The 23,963-nt window shown below is 44.8% G+C and overlaps 1 protein-coding gene and 1 long non-coding RNA gene across 3 annotated transcripts in view; one reads left to right on the top strand and one right to left on the bottom strand.

Moving 5' to 3' along the window:
• The window catches only part of ST8SIA6 (ST8 alpha-N-acetyl-neuraminide alpha-2,8-sialyltransferase 6), a 154,392-nt gene that overhangs the window by 78,266 nt on the left and 52,163 nt on the right, over positions 1 to 23,963 (bottom strand). The window lies entirely within an intron of this gene.
• On the top strand, positions 243 to 22,373 carry LOC115305488. Of its 2 annotated transcripts, XR_003914805.1 has the most exons (5): positions 3,991 to 4,079; positions 6,027 to 6,445; positions 7,358 to 7,446; positions 9,070 to 9,272; positions 22,255 to 22,373. It is a non-coding gene; the product is annotated as an uncharacterized LOC115305488 (long non-coding RNA). The 2 variants fall into 2 exon arrangements; XR_003914806.1 differs by lacking the exons at positions 3,991 to 4,079; positions 6,027 to 6,445 and adding an exon at positions 243 to 277.

Here is a 23,963-nt window from a genome sequence, read left to right on the forward strand (position 1 = left end):
TACAGTGTCTTTTCAGAAATCTTTACTCAATAAAGTAGTTTTAGGGATGCTACAGAGGGAATGTCTGTGTCCCCCCGGAATTCATAGGTAGAAACTGTGACCTCTTAGCAGGTGATGAAGTCATGAGGGGGGCAGGGAGATCATGAATGCAATTAATGCCCTTTATAAAATAGGCCTGAACATGCACCCCAAAATTTACAGCAGCACCATCAACAACAACCAAAGTATGGAAAGAGCCCAAATGTCCATCGATGGATGAATGGAGAAAGAAAATGTGGTATGTATATATACAGTGGAGTATTACTCGGCAATCAGAGAGAATGAAATCTTGCCATTTGCAACTGCGTGGATGGAACTAGAAGGTATTATGCTAAGTGACATTAGTCAAAGAAAGACAAAGATCATATGACTTCACTCATATGTGCAATTTAAAGTACAAAACAGATGAACAGAAGGGAAGAGAAGCAAAAATAATATAAAAACAGGCAGGGGGACAAATCATAAGAGACTCTTAAATATAGAGAACAAGCAGAGGGTTACTGGGGAGGGGGGATGGGCTAAATGAGTGAGGGGCATTAAGGAATCTATTCCTGAAATCATTGTTGTACTATATGCTAACTAACTTGGATGCAAATTAATAAATAATTAATAAAATAAATTAATTTAAAAAATTTAAAAATTCCCATTAAAGAAAATAAATTAAAATAAAATAAAATCAGCCTGAGATGCCCAGCCCCCTTCTACCATGTGAGGTTATAGTGACAGAAAGGCCGTCCATGAGGAAATGAGCCCTCCCCAGATTTGAAGATGCCATGACCATGGACCTCAGTCTCCAGAACAGACAAATGCATTTCGGTTGCTTATAAGTCACTCAAACCACAGTATTCCATGACAGCAGCCTCAACAGACTAAGACAAAGGCTTACACAGGTGTGTATAAAAACACACAGAAGTTGGGGCACCTGGGTGGCTCAGTCAGTTAAGCCTCTGACTTCGGCTCAGGTCATAATCTCACAGTTGGTGAGTTTGAGTCCTGCATCAGGCTCTGTGCTGACAGCTCGGAGCCTGGAGCCTGCTTCAGATTCTGTGTCTCCCTCTCTCTCTGACCCTCTCCTACTTGTGATCTCTCTCTCTCTCTCTCTCAAAAATAAACATTAAAGAAAATTTTTTTAGGCCCACCTAAAAGTCACTAAATACATGTTCACTTTGTGTTCTCCTAAATGCATCATTGTATTCCTTCCTTTTTTTTTTTTAATTTTATTATTTATTTTTGACGGATAGAGACAGTGCTAGCAAGGGAGGGTCAGAAAGAGAGGGAGACACAGAATCTGAGGCAGGCTTTAGGCTCTGAGCTGTCCACATACAGCCCGACACGGGGCTTGAACCCACGAACTGTGAGATCATGACCTGAGCCGAAGCCGGACGCTCAACCGACTGAGCCACCCAGGTGCCCCTGTATTCCTTCCTTAAACCAGTCATGGTCATGAACACAGAGTCAGGAAATTCTCTGGTCCCTAGAAGCCGCTTCACCATGAGAGGAACAGAAAGGGAAGTCTCTGGTGTTCTCTTTGCTTTCATTTTTTTTTTTCCTGTCCCCTTCTCATTCAGAGACTTCATAAGTTTTCTTCCTTTGCATCTAATGTCCTTAAAACCTGCCTAGGAAGATATTAAGATAATCACAGGCAGAATTCGTCAACTTCAGACATTTGTCTGCCTGAGTCATCTGACCGATGCAGCCCCCTTTGCTGCCCTCTAGAAAAGTCTCCTCGTTCATGGTGTTTTCAACTGTGTTTGTTATTCAAGAGAGAAATTCAAATTAACAACAGAACCGCCATGTTTTGAAATGCTTGAACACCTGAGACCCTAAGAGACACCAGGAGTCCTGGAAGATGTGGAGAGCACTGGACCTTCTAGGGAGGAGGGGAGATCATCTGGTTAGGCAGGCCCGTCAGACCTCTCTGCTGTGTGAATAAGAGTGCGACGCGGCTTGGATCTGAGCTCTTTAGAAGAACCACGAAGGAGTTCCTTGCTCTTGGAAGAGGAAAAGACGAAACCTTCGCAGTTCCAATCTGAGAGAAGACAGGACCTGTAGACAGACCCTATTTGAGAAGCTGGCCCCACCGCCAACGCAAACCTCTGCGTCCTCTCTAACTTCTGGATTTGGAGGTATTGCTCGGACAAGTCAAAAGAGAAAAAGCGATCGAGGGACAAGTAGGAATTCTAAAGACCTGGAGTCAGAGCTAACTTAATGGAACAAGACACTGCCACAAGACAAGTGTGGGCGGATATGTAACCCAGAAGGAATTCCCGGGGATCAGGCTGAAATGGCCCATCCGAAAGCAGCAGGTGTTGGAGAGAAATGGGAAAAGGAAGCTACAGAGGTCAAGTACATGACAGCTTGCTGCGAGAGTGATCCCAGGTGGGCAGAAGTCCGGGACATCAACGGAGATGGGGGGCCCTAAAACGAACTCAAGTTTGTAGTCTGAGCAGTTGAGTCTAGGGAGGGAAAAAGCGCAGGAGTCCGGAGAGCTGCTGATAAGCTCCAATAACCAAAACCTGTGGGGCCAGACTTTCTCGGGCTCAAAATAAGAATTCTATTTCTGTCGACTCTGAGACTTTTTTAAATTTCCATTTTATTTCATTTTTCTGGTGAAGGCTCTTCTAACATACTTCTTACCAGAATTAGGCAGACAGGATGAGGTGACTTGATCTCCTGAGTGACCAGCCTGCCCCCAAGAGGAGTCACAGAGGAGACACGGGCCACCCTCTTGGAGAGGCACTAGAACTTGGACCAAGTCAGCGCTTGCAGCCTCCCAGACCAGAGAGCGGAGACGGCTCTAAGGACCCCACCAATGCCTCTCCATTCACTCCATTATGAGATCAAAATCTCTGCTCATGAGTCACTGGGCAAGACTGCCTACCTGCTCATCAGTGACATTCGGGGCATCTCTACAGCGCTCTTAGTTACCTGCTCCCTTCGCATTCTGCCACTTCCACCTGCAAAGCTGCAGAAATGGAGGAAGACAGCCCCTAGCATGCTACAGGGCTGACCCTCCCCTGAGGGCTGCTGGGAAAAAAAAATCATACAGGTACATGATTGGTGCCTTGATAAATGAATGCATGGTGTCTGATTCGTTCGGCCTTTTGTCCTTGACGATTCTGTTACGTGTCGCCAGCTACCTTCTCTTCCCATTGTCCTCAACGGTTACCTACCCATTCACCGCCCTCTGCCCTCTGAACTTCTCACTTAGTCATGCGTCCTACCTCAGAGAAAAATGTCACTGTCATGTGTGAACTGATCTTTAGGGATCAGACATCCTTCCTTCCCTTCTTAGAAGAAAAAGCCTCTCCGTTGCACTAAAGGATAATCCACCTGCGGTCCCATCCCTCCCCGTCTCCCCTGAGGATCTGGACCCACCCCCTTCATTTTGCTCTCCACTGAACCTTCACCCTTCCCCTCCCACTGCCCCCTCCTCCTCAGGCTCAATTCTCCACCATCTCAAGGTCAAAACCAAACCAAACTCGTTCTGCTTTTCTTTACCTGTTGCCTTGACTCTCCTTCATATCGCACCCCACTATGTTCACTTTTCTCTTCCCACAAATCCACGAAAATATTCTGGAAAAGCACCACCACAGCCGGGGGTTATTTGGTCCTACTTGATGTCCTGCTATCTGAAATGCAGACCCCCCCGCCCCCCGCACCTGGCTCCTGTCACAGTGCTCTCTCCCTGTTCGTCAGGGTTCTTCTTGTTCTGCTGTTACTTTTCTGTAACTGGCTGGTCTCAGTGACAGCACTCTCCAGGACTCCCTCCGATCGCCTGGTCTCCTCAGCCCACCTGTTTTCTCCAAACATCTCAACCAACCTCTCTTCCCCCCTGCTCCATCCTCCCTGCTCCTGGGGGGCTGTTGCGCATGCACATTTGATCCTGTTGTTTCCCTGTGCAAAGTCCATCTGGGACCCCCCTCCTTTCCCCTCAGGACATGCTCTACACTCCTCGACTGGACCTACGGAGCCACCTAGGACGCGGCCCCGAAGACGCTGGGCTCATCTTTCGCTGACAGTTTGCTAACTACTAAATGGTACAAATTCTCCATTCCTTGCAAATCTCACATTATGGATTCTGACAGCTTTTATTCCTTAATTAGAGAATTTGTTTGTTTTGTTCTGGCAACCCAGACTTCAGGCACATCTTCAATCACTTCACTGTGTCAGGGGAAAGAAACTCTTTAGTAAGAATCGGGAGTGGAAACATACACAAAAACAAGCATGTCTGCCAGCATTATCTGTGCGGCTGACCTGCTTTTTTAGAAATTCTGTCTTTGTAAGTCAGCCTTGAATTGAGAGCGATCACCTTACAAAACCACCTGGCAAAATTTCACAGAATAGTAGGAAGCTTAAGGACCACACAGCTCCTGCCAGAGGATAAAAATGAAGCCTCTGATGATGCAAACAAATAGCTCTTAAGAAAAAAAAAAAGAAGTGATTCAATCCCTACAAAATAACGTCTCCAGTACTCGGTGGGCATCCACTGGGACCTTGAAAACACGCAGTTTACATCACCTTCTGAGCGTGACTTGCAACTGATGCCACCTTGCCATCGTCCCCCCGACAAGTAAAACATCCCAAGGAATAATCTGCCTGTGGGCAACTAAGGACTTTTGAGAACACGCAAACTCTCTCTACAGTGGCCAGAAAGGGGGCAAAACTGAAGGGTGTATCTAAATGAAAAGCTTAAAACCTGATCAGTTTTACTCTTTCTGAAGGAAGAATATTTTAACCGATGGAGAATGCAGCCTACAGTGGAAAGAGCCCGATGAATGGGAATTTTTCCACTTATGTCTCATGCTCCTTCCCCACTCCTGGAAGAGGCTCATAAGCCAGGAGCACCTCCTGACCACCAGCGGAAACCCCCCTACAGAGACGTATAAGAAGTGACAGTTACCACCTTGCGCTCTGACTTCAATGTCATCGAGCAACGGTTCTAATTATAACGTGACCCCCCCCAACCCTATAGTTTCCCTGAGAGATAACGGCCAAGTACCCATCCTACTGCATAGCTTGGTTATTCTAGGAGTTTGGTTAACACAAGTCTACCTTTAAATACCAATCACACAAAGGAACTGACAAAACCAACGCTTGGCACCTCACAGAGATGAGGGGCAGACCCTGGGCTGCCTCATAGTTCAGTCGTTCACCACGTATCAATGTAGCCCATAGCCTGGGCCATTGGGAATGGTGGCTGTTGGGAGAGAGGAAGGACAGTGACAAGACGGTGTCCTTGCTGCTTAGAGCCAAGAGTCTGGTGAGGAGGACAGACAGGTAAACGCACACGTATCATGCGGACTTTGCAGAATGAGTGCTGGCTATTTTCTATAACCATATTAATTTCAAGGAACCACAAATCTGTGTTTTGGCAGATGTCATTTAATTCGAAACAGTAAGTGCACTTAAAATGACCACACAGAGCTTCACTCTTTTACACACGAACACTGCAGCCAACTGAAATCGCAGACATCTCTGTAAAAACATCTCTTGCTAACTTGGTTTCTTTCACCTTTATGTTTGCCTGTCTTGGGTTACCCTTGACAGAGATTAATTGGGTAGCTAGCTTTCTCCCACTCAATCAGTAGCCATAATGTATTCAGGCTCCCTACCACTGTTGAAAGGTAGCTTTCGAAAATGCAAAATCATAAATCTCATACAGATATAAAATGAACAGGTGTAAAAGATTTTATTCTATTCATAAGGAGAGGATCAGCTCAAAGGAGAATCCACAGTACAGTCACATTTATAGACCATGAATATTGAGATGAATGTGCAAATTGGGGCAAAACCAGTGGAGGCGATAGGGAAATCAACTGGACCTCTACAGGTAGGACATCATTTGCCTATTGCTTAGTTAACTATAACTTACAGAGTTGCGAAACTGCTCCCAAAGGATCAGGACCAGATAACTCAGAGGTGCGTGATCCAAACAGTGCAAACTTAACCAATGAAGCACAAAATTTTCCCTCCACCGTTTACAGGATCACTGCCCATCACTATAATGGTGAAGGAAAGATCCATGGTAATGAACTTCACAGACTCCCACTTCCGGTAAATTTCAGACCTTCCGCCCCACAGCTTGCTCGGAGGGGAAGGGGCGGGCCAGGCGAAGGTGCGGAGGCGTGAGTCCTTTTGGGCAGACGGGAAGCACTAACGTGAGTTACCAAAAGGACAAGTCTGATATGGAGATTAATTAAAACATCAAATCCAGATGGGCAACAGTAGGGTCAAAACAGAGATAAAATAAAATCGGAGCACGCTGGGAACAAATGGAAGACAAGTGACAGCTGATGGAGCATTCCTGTCTCACTGCACTGTCCTTAAGCGTGAGATCCTTGGGGACTGGAGATAATCTCACACGTGTGAAGTCTTGGTGGGATTCATCCACAGTGCGGCATTTGTAAGTATTATTTTAACCCACCTCCAACAATATTTTCTTGCACGATACAGCCAAAACTGTTTGACTTTCTTTTTTAAGTTTATTTATTTATTTTAAAGGACACAGACAGAAGCAGTAGAGAGAGAGGGAGAGAGAGAATCCTAAGCAGCCTCCAATCTGTCAGCTCAAAGCCTGATGTGGGGCTCAAACCAGAAAACCATGAGATCATGACCTGAGCCAAAACCAAGAGGCAGACAGCTTAACCAACTGAGCAACCCAGAAGCCCCTGTTTTGACTTTTTCTTAATATGCTTTTAACTTGAAAATCTTGGACAAATGGAGTATATTTTCGATACTAATACCCATTTCCTTGATGTAAAAATTCCAATATGCCCTCCTGGATAAGCATAAAGATCCTAATTACAACATCTATTGCCAGGTGCTATTTTTAAACACTATACATGTGTCACTTCATTTATTCCTCGAAATGAATATACGAGGTAAGCACGATGCCCATTTTACAGATGAGGAAAGCAGAGTATGGTAAGATTAAAGAATATATCTAAAATCACTCTGCTAGTTAGAACTGGAGTTTTGAACCCAGGTGCTATCATTCTGTGTTCTTAACCACTATGCTATGCTACTTCCACTAATGGGGGGGAAATACATCCTTCAGTGGAAGGATATTCATTGTCTATAGCACTCCCCGCCCCCACCTGATTCTGAACCTATGGGAGGTGACAAAAACCCTCTCCTGGATCAAACTGTAGTCAGGTTCCTAGAGCTTTTTCAATGAGACCCCATCCTTGCGCATGTCCCTAAGAGTCCAATGCTAGCAAGAATCCTGCTAAGTCAGTTTAGCCTGAATCCCTCATCCTCCACATGTGATCTCCTGAATATCTAACCAAATTCCCCATCCCCCACTCTTCCCCAGGTGATAATGGACCACCCTGGTCTGCCTTCAGTGACAATCTGCCAGGCCAGTTGAGCCAGAATGCGCCCTTACCCTGATGCCTCCTCTTAGTAAGTTTTCATCCACTCACCCCTGCCCCCATGTGCTCCTTATAAATTCCCCCATTTCTGGTTGTCCTCAGGGTTGAGCCCACTCTCTCTCCCCTAAACACCCCACTGCAGGGGCCCCCTACCTATCCGACAGAACTGAGTAGTCTGCTTTACCACTTTAACAAGCGTCATGAATAATTTTTTCTTTAACAGAGCTATTTTGCAATTCTATAAATTGCAGCTAGCTGACAGCAACGCAAAATAATTCTTGTCGATGGGCATACAAATGAATTATGTCCAGTGGAGAGACAACTCTCTCCCACAGAGGGAAATTAGGTTTGCCTCCGTTTGAACATTCATCTCAATATTCCTGATCCATAAATCCGTCTGCTCCTTTGAACTGGTTGTAACACCTTACCCGTTTCTTTACGGATGAGTTCAACAAAATCTCTCAAAGATGTTCGTCGTCCTATCTATATGAGAGGCATGATTTTACCTTTGTAACAAAATTATATTCCAACGCTCTGAATCAGAGTGTAGAAGACATTACCAACTTGAATAAAGAGATCACCCGGATCAAGAAGATAAACTCTGGTGGCAAACTGACCATGGTTCTGAGCCACTGCATGCTAGATGCTGAGCTCCAGGACAGTTATTTAACCCCTCTGTGCTTTCACTTCGCGTGCAGAATGGGGATATTCTCTCTTTGACAGATTTGATGCAGCTTGTAAGAGACAATGCATGAAGGCGCTTAGCACAGGGACAGGAATGGGAAGCTCACTTAAACAGGACTCAGCAGAAGCCCTCGGGGGGCTGTCAGTTTTGAAGGTGCCCCTTAAAGTAACACTCCTCAAACTTCAATGTGACTATGAATCACCTAGGAGGCTTACTAAAATGCATATTCTGAGGCAGGAGGTCTGGGATGGGGCCTAATATTCTGCATTTCTTTCTCTTTTTTTTTGTTTATTTTGAGAGAGAGCATGGGGATGGGAGGGGCAGAGAGAGAGGGAGAGAGAGAATCCCAAGCAGGTTCTGTGCTGTCAGTGAGGAGCCTGATTTGGGGCTTGATCCCACAAACCGTGAGATCATGACCTGAGTGGAAATCAACAGCTGGATGCTTAATGCTGAGCCCTCCAGGGGGTCCCCCGATATTCTGCATTTCTACCAAGCTCCTAGGTGATGCCAATCTTACCGAACCAAGCATCACATTCATTTTGAGTGACAAAGTCTTAATCTTCTTTTAAATTTTTTTTAACATTTATTTACTTTTGAGAGAGAAAGCAAGCGGAGGAGAGCAGCAGAGAGAGGGAGACAGAATCTGAAGCAGGCTCCAGGCTCCAAGTTGTCAGCACAGAGCCTGATGCAGGGCTTAAACCCATAAAACTGAGCCAAAGTCGGACGCTTAACTGACTGAGCCACCCAGGCACCCCAACAAAGTCTTAATTATAATCAATGATCAAGTTCTTCTACCCTGATAGTTCTCTCAGAATATCCTAGAATAAGACTTTCAGGGCATGTAGGACTGTCTTATAGCCAGAAGCATTCCTGGGGAAAACGATGAAATAATTTGAAAAATTGTGAGAGTAAAATGAGCTAAGTTACAATGTCACTAACAAGAGTTTGTTGCTGTTTTTAAATTGTCAGATGAAAAGCTCAACAAAGGAAATAATATAAGAGGAGATTTATGGTACTGAGAACATTTGACATAAGTGTTTTCCTGAGTCAAGACACAGCACTCAGCTTCCCTGGAGCTGTGCTATAGAGAACTCACAACTAATACCTCCATTCAGCTCCACCAGCCCGTTAAACACAACCCTCCGATGGGGACTGTTCAGGCAAACTGGATGGTAAGTGAAAAATATGGCCTTTTCTGAGAAAATGCCAATGGGCACGAGTTGCAAATGTCTCTAAAATGGCATTTATTAATTTTTTTAATGTTTGTTTATTTTTGAGACAGAGAGAGACAAAGCATGAGCTGGGGGTAGGCAGAGAGAGAGGGAGACACAGAATCTGAAGCAGGCTCCAGGCTCTGGGCTTTCAGCGCAGAGTCCGATGCGGGGCTCGAACCCACAAAGAGTGAGATCATGACCTGAGCTGAAGTCAGACGCTTAACCGACTGAGTGACCCAGGTGCCCCTAAAATGGCATTTAAAACCCATGTTTAAGGGGTGCCTGGGTGGCTCAGTCGGTTAAGCGTCTGGCTTCAGCTTGGGTCATGATCTCACGGTTCGTGGGTTCGAGCCTTGCATAGGGCTCTGTGGCTGACAGCTCAGAGCCTGGAGCCTGCTTCAGATTCTGTGTCTCCCTCTCTCTCTGACCCTCCCCTACTTGTGCTGTCTCTCTCTGTCTCCCAAAAATAAAAAATAAAAAAAAGAAAATGCTCTTTAAAAAGTTTTTTAAAAAAATAAAAAATAAAATGAAATAATATCCATGTTTAAGTGTCCATATAAGCTGTGCAATCTGAATTAAAGCTCCTCATCTCAACAAAAAAATAAATTTCTCTGTCAACTAAATATTTCCTCAATAAAACTTGGAGAAGTGAATAGTGAGATAAAAATTTAAATGGGAAAATAACTTTTATCGATATTCCATGCTGAGCCTATAGTGGTATTTGAGGTAGCCCATGGCCACCAGATAACACTTAAGAATATAAAAATGTGTGGGGCACCTGGGTGACTCAGTCAGTTAAGCGTCTGACTTCAGCTCAGGTCATGATTTCTTGTGGTTCATGAGTTTGAATCCCACGTCGGGCTCTGTGCTGACAGCTCCGAGCCTAGAGCCTGCTTCAGATTCTGTGTCTCCTTCTCTCTCTGGCCCTCCCCTGCACGCTCTCTCTCTCTCAAAATAAATAGGAAACGTTAAAAAAAGAATTTAAAAATATGTAAATATTCGAACCATAACTATGATTTTAAAATAATCTTAGTCATGAAAGAGTAAAATCTGTCTTATAACCTGTAGGTCCGTGACTCACTTTTATAAAATCCTATTTCATATTCATTTTCAAGGAAGCATTAGAGTCCAACACAAGGAACCTCATGAAGATGATTTCTGTTTCTGGACTCTTCTTTAAAAAAACAAAATGGGGGCGCCTGGGTGGCTCAGTCAGTTAAGCGACTGGCTTCAGCTCAGGTCATGATCTCACGGTTTGTGGGTTCAAGCCCTGTGTCGGGCTCAGAGCCTAGAGCCTGCTTCTGATTCTGTGTCTCCCTCTCTCTCTGACCCTCCCCTGCTTGTACTGTCTCGCAAAAATAAATTTAAAAAAAAAAAACTATAAAACAAAATAAACAAAAGTGGTGCACGGTTTCTGATCATCAGAGCAAGGAGAAATTGACTCGATACAAACAGCTGTAGAGACTGGGGACCAATGTGGAGGAGCTGCCTGATCCATCTTGAAGCTGCAGGGAAATAATATGCTATGAAAGCATAAACACCCCAAAAGCTAGGCATTGGACACATCCAAGCAGGGAGCAGAAGCCTAATTTACTAGTTTAACATTCAAAACTAGTGGATGGTGGGGCACCTGGGCGGCTCAGTCAGTTAAGCATCTGACTCTCGGTTTTGCCTCTGGTCACAATCTCGAGGCTTACTGGGTTCAAGTCCCGCATCGGGATCTGTGCTGGAAGCATGGAACCCGCTTGGGATTCTCTGTCTCCTCTCTCTCTGCCCCTCCCCTACTTGAGCTGTCTCTCTCTCTCTCTCTCTCTCTCTCTCTCTCTCTCTCTCAAAATAGATAAATAAACTAAAAAAAGTAGCATATGGTGATATATCTTATCAAGGCTATGTGGGTTTCCTTGTAGAATTAAGGTTAGTGTTACCATAACGAAAATCAGTGCAAAAAAAAAAATCTTTCAGAAATCATGTCCAAACATTTGGGAGCATCTTAGATATGAAAGAAAATGGCAATAAGGATATGTCATAATAAAATAAAAGTAGCCGACAGAACACTTCATCTTACTGTGGCAATTTTATAAATGTGAAATGAGGCAAAGGGCCATGTCACAGAATGATGATGATTTTCAAAATCCTGAAATTACTTCATTCAGTTTAGCAGGAAGTACACAGAACCTCCCTATCAATCAAGACTTTGTGTGTGACTCATGTTTTGTAAGACAATGATGAAAAACGATAAACTAGAATTGGTTCAAAAAGCAACTTGTGGAATTTGCCCTTGATTCACCATTAATATGTCTCCACATCTGCCTCGGACATGACATGAGGCCCCCTTTAATAAACCTGAACAAATGCGTGAATGGGTAAATGATAACTAAACCTGAGGTGCCATAAGACTGTAACTCAAGGGGGCCGGTTGGGGCGGGGGGTACAAAAGGATTCTGGAGCCATTCAGACTGACGCATAGAGAAAATTCTAGAAAAAAAATTAACAGGAAGAATTAGAACCGAAAGGACATCCTGATTAACCCCCAGCTAATTATAAGATTTAATCACCCAGAAGAACCTAGTATCTGTTCATTTCATTTGAAATGATGGTGTCCAAGAGTTCTTATTAATACTGAATGAAAGTGTAAGAATATTGGCTAACTGAATTTACTGAGCTTAGGTAAACTGTAATTAGGAAGCATTAGGAGAGTATCCTAAGAGACCTATCCATCTCAAAATGGAACGGTATAATTACAGATGAAATTCAACAAGGAAACAGCACAACAGAACAATCCCTGGAAAGATGAACCACAATTACTGGAATGTGCTGTTGCGTTCTGCGCCGTGCAGCTGATCACGTCTCCTTCCGTTCAAGTTCAGAGCAGTAACTCTACTCAACAAACCTCAGCTCCTGATTACGTTAAAATCTATTGATCTCCTATCTGCCATTGGCAATCTCCTATCTGATCAAATGTCCTGCCATTATCTCCCTTAAAATCTGGAATAATCTGAATCTCATTCAATCAGAGCTCCTGTGTCTGGGTATGGATTCTGGGGGCTTTGGATGTTTACTTTTCACTGGGCTGTCTCGTATTTGAGCCTGCAGACCTCATGGGCTGTCTCCATTTGTGACAGGACCTCTCTCCCTGGGCTTAGCTTCTGCTTTAAAGTACCGTCCCTCTGGAGGCCATCTCCTCTTGCTTGTTAACTAGTTCCTAGTCCCATTTCCTACTCGTCTGGAAAACCAGTCTCTGTGAATAGTATCATACACGGCAATGAGTTCTAATGAGTTTTTGATGAATTGCACTTCACAGTGAACGTATTTGCATTTACAAAATGCTTTTAAGGATGTTTTCTTCTGTCCCTAAGCCCAACCCCATTTGCAAAGAGAGCCCCACTCTGGTCTAGGCTGAGCACTGCAATCACTTTGAGCCTCTGGTGGTGCTCTGGCCCCTCTGACCTCCCTAGCTCTACCCAAGTCTCAACTTCCACCCTCCACTCCTGCTGGATAGATTTGCCTTTCCCAGCTTTCACTTTGGGATCTCTCTTGGCCATGGCTAGCGATCACTGTGACTACCCTCCCATCACTGACATCTCACGCCAACCCACCACTGGCCAAGCCAGCCCCCGCCCCTCTTGACTGGGGCTCAGAGAAATTACTAATCCAATCAAAGGTTCTAAAGCAGGGACTGAGACTCTGAAGCAGCCCCCAATGTTGGACGGAGAGGAGCTCAAGCCATCCCACGGGAGCCCCCATTCCCACGTTCAGTGTCTGACAAGGCCACTTACAGGGATGACCCTGGGGGGGAACCAATGTGCTATGAATCCCTAATGTGAGCCTAGGGGCTCCATCCATATCAAAATGGCTGCATCAATTCAAAACTGCATGTTCCCAATACACAGGGCTTTTAGCGACTTCGTCTACAAGAACTTCGCAGGAATGGGTCTGTAATTAATGTACATGCATATTAACAGAATCGAGGAGATGTCTGGATAAAGGCACACGCAGTGCTAGCGTTTTGTTATCTAACATACCTCTTTTTTCAATTCTATCAAAAATGGAATCTGTTCTATCTCTCCTATCCACTGAATGCATTTTTTTTAAATTCAAGAACTACAATATTCAGAATGATTACTTTTATTACAGCTGCGGGTTTTTCCCTAGGCAATGAATGATTCTATCTAATTCAACTGCTTATTATCTTTTTTTCTCAAGTCCTGTATTTCTTTCCCAGTAATAACATATATTTTCTCAAGGTTTAAAATCTCTTTATTAGACACAATTGAATGTAATTTGGGATTTACAAGTCTTATCACATGCTGATTCTGCCTGAGCAGTTCTGAACACAAGTACCAACTGCATGTATTTCTTCAGAGTCCCTCTAACTTTGTGCTTGAGATTCAGGAGATAAAAATTATGGTGCTTTGACATCTTTTCCATCGAGTCACTGCTGCGGCATCTGGAAAACCCCAGAAGCCTTCCTTGTCCAATGCCCACTCTGACACTTCTCACTTAACAGGGTTGTTTGAAACGGGTCATTTTGCCAACGGGGTTGGCCATGGGGCCAAAACTAAGAGAACCAATACTTTGGGATGCAATGATTCACCCATTCCTAAATCTAGTTTATGTGCTATCATTTACATATTATGATTTTGTTCGTGGGTGTGAGAGCTAGAGTGAAGGGCCTTAGGAAATCGAGATATATTAGATCTACTGTATTACTTTAGTTTACCAGCCTGATACCTCAACTTACCATTTACCAAGTATTTTTTTAATATTTATTTTTTAATTTTTTAATTTTTTTTAGATTCTTTTTATTTTATTTTTATTTTGTTTTAGTTGTCAAATTGGTTTCCATACAACACCCAGTGCTCTTCCCCACAAGTGCCCTCCTCCATCACCAACACCTCCCTCCCCCTCCCCCTCCCCCTTCAAGCCTTGGATCGTTTTCAGTATTCAATAGTCTCTCAGGTTTTGAGCCATTTACCAAGTATTTTTCACTTGATATTCAGAATAATCCTTTGAAGTGAGTATTTTTATCACCACTCTCCTATACCAAATATAATTTATTGCTGCTAAAATTAATACATCCTACTCACTTACGCTAATATTCTCCCTACAATCATTCTTTAATTGTATGGAACCTTCCCTCCAGTACACACACCCACCTTCATTTCTTTCCCTGCCCAACTCATGTCCCCAAAAACATTCTGAATTCCCTTGCCTCTCTCTCTCCATTGCCCGGAAAATTCAGAACTCTGAATATACCCAACTCTCAGCCATCTGGGCCTGTCCTTGACCAGCCAAATCCTGTTGGAGAAAAAAAGCACACAATCCCAGTGAATGACTTCCCTTCAATTGGGCTCTACAAACTTCAAATTGATTCCTGGATGGTCCTACTGTTTCCCTAATAAACTTCAATCTCTTTTAAAATCATTAGTTCATTTCTTCTCTGTTCCAACCTCCCCAGCCCCCACCTCTCCATTCACCTCAGCTGATGGCCTCACCTCACACGTTAGTGAGGAAACAGAAGCCCACAGAGGACAACGCTTTCATACACCTCCTACTACATCTAAAACCTCTCAGCTTCTGTGTCTCTGCTTGTCTGCCTGGGCTGCTGTCACAGAATGCCTCAGACTGGGTGGCTTCCCTGACAGGCATTTCTTTTCTCACAGGTCTGGATGCTAACAGTCCAAAATCAAACCATCAGGCTTGGTTTCTGGTGAGCTCTCTCTTCCCGGCCTGCAGCTGGTCACCTTCTCATTGTGTCCTCACATGGTCTTTTCTCTGGGTGGGTACATGTGGAGAGAGAGTTCTCTGGTGTCTCTTCCTCTCTGTCTAAGGACACCATCCTACTGGATGAGAGCGCCACCATTACCACCTCGTTTAACCTTAACTGCCACTCGAAATGCTTGCACATTGGGTGTTAGGGCTTTAGCGTGTCAATTTTGGCGAAGACACAGATCAGTCCCTAACAGAGACCGTGTTCTTTGCTTACCATGCGTTACAACAGAAGACTGTCTCTGCTCCTATCAAAAGCCAGTAGCCCCCACTTGCTCTGGATCCCCAGCCTTTACCACCTTCTTAAGAGTATATTGATGGGGCGCCTGGATGGCTCAGGTAGTTAAGCATCCAACTCTTGATTTCGGCTCAGGTCATGACCTCACAGTTCGTGATTTGAGCCCCATGTCAGGCTCCGCACTGTCAGTGCAGAGCCTGCTTGGGCTTCTCTCTCTCCCTCTGCCCCTCTTGTTCTCTCTCTCTCTAAGTGAATAAACGTAAGAAGAAAAGAAAAGAACATGACTGGCCCACTCATCTCATCTTGTGCACGAGCGTCCACCCCTCTCTTCCTTGGGTCATTCTTGTAAGTATTCAAATATGCTCCTCCAGGACTCACGACCCCTCTCCACTGCCCAGCTGCCTTGTCTGCCCCGCTTCAAAACAGTTCCCCCAAGGACTGTCCAAATCACTGCCGCCTCCTCAACAAATTTTCCCTCATCAAAACCACTCAAATCTGGCCAAAACTGCTTATCTCAGGCGCCTCGGGGGCTCAGCTAGTTGAACGTCTGACTTCGGCTCATGTCATGATCTCACACTCGTGGGTTCAAGCCCCATGGCAGGCTCTGCACTAACAGCTCAAAGCCTGGACTCTGTTTTAGATTCTGTGTCACCCTCGCTCTCTGCCCCTCCCCCCCATGCTCGCTCTCTCTCGCTCTCTCTCTCTCTCTCTCAAAATAAATAAACACAATAATAAAAAAAATGAAAAGTAAATAAAAATAAAACTTTATCTCAAAAGCTCCACAACATCCCAACATGCTTCAAATTCAGTGGAAACTTCTTGCTTCACTCCATTGTTCAGTTGACCACTCTCTTCCCTGAAAATCCTCCTCTTACTGGAGTCATGATGTCACACTCTCCTGGGTCTTTCTGCTTGCTTCTCTTTCAAACCTCCCAATTTTGGAATGCCCTAGAACTCTGTATCATGGGGCATGATCCTCTCTCGCCCAGCTATTTCGAACCCTAAGTGGTTTCAACCATTTCCCGGCTTTGCCGGTCTCTCTGGAGGTGACACCGAAATTTATATGTGCAGCTCTGACCTCCCCTCCGAGCTCCAGACTCATTTATACAGTCCAAGCGCCTATCTGACAGTTCCTCTTGGATGTCTAATATTCTTGTCAAATGTAGCATATCCAAAACATAACCCTTGACTTCCTTCTCCCTTTTCCAGACTTTCCCATCTCTGTGGATGGCAATGAACCGCTCAGACCAAAACTTTCATCATCCTGGACTTCTCCCCTTCTCTTATCTTCTGCATCCAGTCTTTAGGCAATTTGGCCCCAAATCCATCTACTTCTCTTTATCTCTACGTCCATCACTCTAGCCCAAGGCACCTCATCTCTCCCCTGGACTGCACACAGCCCCCCAACCAGTCTTCCCGCTTCCATTCCTGTCCCACCACCATCCATCCTCTATGCAGTGACCAGGAAAGTCTTTCACAAACTTAAATCATATCCTTTGTCTTTCCCTTACACAAAACCCCTCCGTGAGGTCACTTATCATTAGGACGAAACTCAAAATCATCACCAAGTCTTGTGTCCTCCATTATCTAACTGACCAGACCTCTCTCCCTACTCTGTCCCCCGGCTCCCTCACCTCCCCAGCCCCACTCTCTATGCTCCATTCTTTCTGCTTCTCAAACATGTCAAGGTGAGGGTCTATGTGCTGGCTGCTCCCTCTGCCTTGAAAATTCTTTCCCGTCATTCAGGTCTTCACTCAACTGTCAGCCCCTCTAAGTAATTTTTCCTACTCCCTGTCTAAAGCAGGGACCCTCACCCATCCCCAGCTTTGACTTTCTATTTCCTTCAGACTGCTGATCGCCGTGAACTCCAAGCGGGGAGAGCTCTGGTCTGCCATGCTACGCTCCCTGCTCAATCTTCAGCACCCAGCACCCCACTGGCATACAATGAAAACTCACGGCAAGAATGAAATTGGTCACACACTGTCTCCCTCCTCCACGACGCCAAAGGCAGCCCATAATTGCCTTCCCTCATCCTCCATGTGTCCCCACCCCATCTCTCTCCTAAGGAGAGCTGTCTCAGCCAGGCTGGACCTTGGCTCTTCATACATCAGAATCAGAAAGCTGACAGAAAATTAATAGAAGAAGATAGAACTTGGAAGGCTTAAGAAGGGAAAAACTTGGGAGAAGTTGGCTGTCAGCCAAAAATAATAAAGAATAAAGTCTGGGTGAAGAGGTGGGGGGAGAAAGCAATGGGAAGCGGAAAAATGCACATGGTCTAGATGTAAGTGAGAGAGTTCTTTCCCCACTTGTCAAATCTGACTCTCTGGATGGTGGAGACAGAAAACTGCGAAGAGTCAACAGGATACGAACAGCAGAGCCGAGGCTTCTGAACTGAATCCTTTTCATGAATTTCAAGGGGAAGGAAAATAAGAATGCTTTATTTACTTATTTATTTTTGCATGTTGAATTGTCCTTCTTCAAATACCAGCTTGGAGTTGAACTACAGGGGCCCACCATTTCCAAAGGGAAGAAAATAAAGTTCTGAAAGATCATGTGGCATGACCACAGTCATTCAGTTAACAGTGGCAAAACGAGGAGGCCAGGGCTTTTGCCTACAGGGCCTGGGTTTCTAGGCCCAGGCCACCTCCGTCCTTCCAAAATGAGAAATGAGATTCGCTGCACGTGTCCTATTCCTAATCAACAATGCGGCCTCCTTTTGTTATGTCCTTTCTAAATGCTCACCATAATTTACGCCAAGCGCTCCAATTCATGGTTTCCAAAAATATCGCCCCTCCAAATATCGGAATAGCATTGGTTCCATGTTCTTTTTCGATCACCTCTCCGCTGTGCTTCCGAAACCATTACCAGTAGTGGGTATCCAATTCCACATGCAGAGAGCGCTTAGCTCCTGGCAGATAATCTGTCTACATCTGGAGAAGAGGATTATTTAAAGTGACAAGGTGACCTCTGATCAGTTCTCCACCTGTCTTGGGTTTCCATTCTTCTTTACTGTGAGATCTTTCCTACTGGAAGATCATTGTTCTTGAAAGAAGCTGGAATGAGAGTGGAATGGGGCAGCTCTGATCTCCCCCACCTTCAGGGAACAGGATCCCACTGGCCTCAAGCACAGAGCTTACCCTTTTCTCATTCTTGCTGAAAACATGGCTACGGAAACACACCAGAGGTCATCAGAGGTCACTGTCCTCCAGGCTTCTCACAACACCCCCCCCCTCCACAGTGCATCTTTGTGGGACACCCTTACTTTATCCTTCCTCCCACTTTTCCTGGATCTAAGGTCATGCAGTCATCCACCGTCTAAGCGGACCTCCCAATTTTTTTTCATGTGCATTTCAGTCATCAGAAGTTTTTAGTGGCTTTCCCACATGGCAACCCTTAACTAGACACCTATATGTCCTGAACAGAGAGGAATGAAATGATAACTATGGTATAGATCATTTTCTTTAATTGCTACCTAATTGACCGAGAAGTCTGAAATGGCTTGGAAAACAGAGAGCACACTTTTCTACGATGGTGAAGTCACATGAATATTGGTGCCACTTGTGATCATCCCCCAGAACTCTCTCTGAGGGTCATGCCGAGGACACACACTGACGATTACCTCCCGGAGCCAATTTAAGTGCTTCTATATTCAAGTGCTGTGAAATTAGTGCTCACATGTGTGGAGGATTCTATGGAATGCCACACAAGCCTTCCGTTGGGACCACGGTGTCCACCATTCCAGCTGCGTCTGCCCACCTGGATCCTTCCCCAGGAACACCACTCAGGGGAAGGATCCGCCCCCTCCAAGGTCACATGCCCTGGAAGGCAGATCCTCCCATGAACCATCAATGCCCTGCCCTTCACCTCAGTTCAGGAGAGCCAGCTTCCCAATCCCTGTGGCCAACACCCCCATGGCAAGTGGATCAGGGTCCAAATCCTCCCACGGCTTCCTCAACCCTTCAGCGGCGTGGTTCCTGAGAGCACTTCTGAATAAACTCCCTGCACACAAACCTCCATCCCAGAGTCTACTTTTCAGGGCCTCCAATGTCTAACAATCCTTAATACAGTAGAAATTACTAAGAATGTGCTTTAGTCCATCTGTGCTCGAAACTAGTATGCAAAAAAAAATCAGGTATATAAACTGTCCAATTAACTAGGCCTGAATAAGCAAGAACCAACAATCAAAAAAATGAATACTAAGTTAGAACAAGTCACAAACTAAATTTTATTTACTTTCTGGGACAGTATTAAAAAACAAAAACAGAAACCTTGGAAGAAAGCTTACGTTTGAAATGGTCAACTATTCTGAAACTTTTGTGAATTAGCCTTTGTTTTATTTTTTTAACATTTCTTCATTTTTGAGAGAGAGAAAGAGACAGAGCATGAGCAGGGCAGGGGGTGGGGGGCTACAGAGAGAGAGAGGGAGACACAGAATCCGAAAACAGCCTACAAGCTCTGAGCTAGCTGTCAACACAGAGCCCGACGTGAGGCTCCAACCCACGAACCATGAGATCATGGCCTGAGCTAAAGTTGTACACTTAACCGACTGAGCCACCCAGATGCCCCCGGAATTACCCTTTTTAACCTCCAGTTTATGCTCTGGGTTATCATTTTGCCTAAAGGAACTCCCCACAAGTAGTAAGAGGTGGTTGTTATTTTCTAATGGGCCATAATTTAGCCAGTCAGAAGCAATTATGGAAGATCAGAAAAACCAAATTTAGTTATCACTTTGTGTCTACCTACAATACTGGTCTCCTCTTTCCCAAACGGTAGCCAGCAGCCACTCTCACCATTAACAGCAGATAACGCACTATTCCGTGGCGAACACAGCCATCAATAATTCTATTCCTCCCTTACCGCCATCCCCGGGCTCAACTGAAAATACATGGATGTCGTTATGGCTCTCGACACATTGATTAATCAGGTAATACACATTCTAAACACTTAGTGAAATGGACTGTAAAAAAACTATTTTACTGACTTTCAGGGGCAAGGATTTATCTTCTCTTACTCTAACAGCAGTGCTATATCTATGTCTTTACCATCAGTGGTACTTAAAAATCATCTGGAAATGCCTGGGCTTTGCGGATGCCACATCATTTAAAGTTCACTGAATTTGGCTGAGATATAAAAAAAAATTAAATGGACAATATGCAGCGTGCTAAGACCCAGAGACGGGAACGATAGAAAACATTAGAAATTGTTTAACAATATGGACCAGACAGGATGATGGACAGTGTTAATTTCACTTTGAATTCAGCCGACTGGAAAATGATGAAAATCCCTTTCAACACAACAGGAAATAAATGTGCACGAAAGCAATTCTTAATAGAATGCTGTTGCCATGCATTTGGCAGCACCAGAGCCAACAAGACACTCAGAGAGTGTTTGGAAACCAAAAAAGAATATGTGCCTGATGTATTATGCAGCCAAATTAGCACATAATTAGATAGAAATATTGAAACTGCACCAGAAGCAACAGCCATCCTAAAACTCCCAGTGTATCAAAACAAGGAAGCGGAAGCTTGTGACATTTACTGAATTTACAGCCACTCATTCCTGTCTTCCAAAGCCTAATAATAGTCTCCCCAAGGAAAACTTTTTCAAATCTTCCAGAGCGGGTCCCCCGTCATAGGTTTTCATGGCAGCCTACTTCTTTTTCTTCATAGAACAGGACGCTGCTGAGTTCTGTGACTAATGCTTCCCGACCCCAGGCAGACTGCCAGACCCCACAACTGGTCCCCAAATGCCTAGTGCTGTGTGTGATACATTACAGGCGCTCCAAGTATACCTGTTAAATGAATAAATGATAGTCTCGACACATCAATGATTTTCTCCATTTTCCAGCCTCTTTCTGGTTGTTACTTGCGTATCTCTAGACACTTTGACTCTCTCTGCTGCGAACAGTCTGATGAGAATACAAGAGAAGACAGCACCCCTAGAACAACGTGACATTTACAGGAAAAGGCCACCTTCCTCCTACCCCTTTGTTCTGTGCACACCAAAATAGATCACTTGTTCAAGTGCATTTAGGTACCTGTGATGGGTTCCGGAATATATAAGCAATAATCTTAAGGGAAATTTTACATCTCTATCCGAAATCATCTTCGGAACAATACTATGTATTCTATACCAAGCCCTTTATATATAAGCAGAAATCATAGACATTAATGGAGTATTATAATCATAGGTACTGATTAACTAGCACCATGCTCCAGTTATTAAAAAATTATCCAACATCAAGAACAGAGATATAACATCTTCACCTTGGATTCTTTTTATGTTTATTTATTTTTGAGAGAAAGAGAGAGAGCCAGAGTGTGAGCAGAGGGAGGGGCAGAGAGAAAGGGAGACACAGAATGCAAAGCAGGCTCCAGGCTCCAAGCTGTCAGCACAGAGCCTGTCGTGGGGCTCAAACTCATGAACCACGAGGTCATAACCTGAGCTGAAGTCAGACACTTAACTGACTGAGCCACCCAGCTCCCTCACATTGGATTCTTCTGTCCAGCTCTGGCAGTTCTCACACTTTCCAGCTTCTGGCTTTGGATTAATGTTCCCTCCATCGCCCCTTCACGTCACACTTTACACTGATATCTTACCTTTAACGACTCTGACAGCATTATTCCCAAATTCTGCTTCTGCCTGCCACGGTGACAGACACCATGTCTCAGCCCTGACCGCCCCCCCCCACCCGCCATGGTGTGTATGTATAAAGCCTGTCATCTATTAATGGACTTAAGATTTTGACCTTATTGTCAATTATAGTAGGAGAAAAATTACATTTTCATGATATATTTTCTTAGCCGTTTCAACAAATCTTAAGACTTTCCCTCTCATTCCATTTATTCATAGTTATTTCAATATCTCCATTTTTTTTACTTATGGCTCTGTATCCATCAAACATTGATTTTTTTTCCCCCGTTTTTCTTTTAGAAAGAAAGAATATATAACATCACCAGTGTAGTGATCTGAAGAACCTCACCTTGCCACCAGTTATTTGAGATTCAAAACTAGAGAAACAACCAAGGAATAAAAACAGAATGACTTTCAGAAACCACAAAACTTACTGAGCTGCATGGACTCGCTCTGCTAGCAAGGCCGGCTTGCGGGAATGCCCACGTGTGGTGGGTTGGTGGTCTCAGTTCGGGTCACCCCACGAGACAAAAATTCGAATGTGAGAAGCGTCCTGGAAAAAGGGCCTCAGGCCAGATGGGAAGGGAGGGAGATACTGTGGCATCAGGCCCTAAATTAAGGCCCTCTGTTGTGTGGGTCTTGATGAGGAGGGATCCAAAGGCAAGCTGGGGGCAAAGCACAGTCAAATACCACCCCTCCCCCCAGGGGGACACGAGGACGTTCCTCAGGCACTCTGAGAACAAAGGAAGGGAAAGAGAACCAAAGGTTAACTGACAGAGATCACAGTCATGCAGGATGTGAGCCTCCTTGAGTTTACAAGTATCTTAGGAAATTCCAAGAAAAAGGCAATCTTATCAACAGCCTACCTTCCAGAAACCCAGGCAGGTTCCTGGAGCCCTGACATCACCCTCTCATCCACAGTGATGTGGGGAACACAGGCAAGAAGAAAATGTAAATAACATTAAATTTCTTTATAACCTGCAGCCTGTTGATAAATACCTGAGGCAAAAAACAGAGTAGAATATTCCTCCAGGAGCCGCCTACTGTCTTAATGCTAAGACTCTGCTAGAGGTGGGGCGCCTGGGTGGCTCAGTCAGTTGAGCGTCCGGCTTTGGCTCAGGTCATGATCTCATGGTTTGTGGGTTCGAGCCCTGTGTCAGGCTCTGTGCTGACAGCTAGCTCAGAGCCTGTCGCCTATCTTCAGAGTCTGTGTCTCCCTTTCTCTCTGACCCTCCCCTGCTCTGTCTCTATCTCTCAAAAAGGAAAAAAAAAAAGATGCATTATGGCAAGTCTCCTCAAAGGAGGGATGGGCCATCGAGACATGAAGTTAAATAAAAGAAGAAAAATCAGTAGCTTTATCTTTTTGGCATTACAATTCGAGGAGACAATGAGATGTCCTTTATGTAGATCAAGGTCAAGGAGACAGTCCAGGTAAAAGCAAGTAAGGATGGCGGCTAAACCTGTATTCGCACAAAGTCCTGGGTTTTTTCTCCACGATGGGGTGACCAGGGGTTCCCACAAGAGACGGTACTGAGAACGGGAGTCAGGGTCACTCTTTCCCAGCCAACAACGGGACACACTCTGTTGATAAGGAAATGTCTTCACCTGCCTTCAGCCCTCTAGGCCAACAAGAGTCCCGTTCTGCCCTTGGAAACAAACCCAGTGCCATGATCTCATGGAAGTCCGCTTGCACATAAAAAGAGGACCACCTGCCCAGCCCTTCAAAAAAAAAAGGAGAGGAAAACCCCACAATCTCACCATCAGGTGACTTGGGAAAGCCCACCACAGTGCTCTTGCTGAGATGTGAGATAGCATACTGATACAAAGCCACAAGGATGTCTTTCCTCCCCCAAATCTCTACTGGACCTCGGCATTCAGCCCCCAAACGAACATTCTCTCAGCAGCTCTAGCTTCCCTGGCCATTATCGAAATGGCCAGGCTCATCATTCGGATAATTTTCATCTTCCAAATGCTTATCGGGCGCCTCCTGTGGGATAGGTAACGTGCGG

This window comes from Suricata suricatta, chromosome 10 (assembly GCF_006229205.1).
Source record: "Suricata suricatta isolate VVHF042 chromosome 10, meerkat_22Aug2017_6uvM2_HiC, whole genome shotgun sequence".
NCBI classification, from domain to species: Eukaryota; Metazoa; Chordata; class Mammalia; order Carnivora; family Herpestidae; genus Suricata; species Suricata suricatta.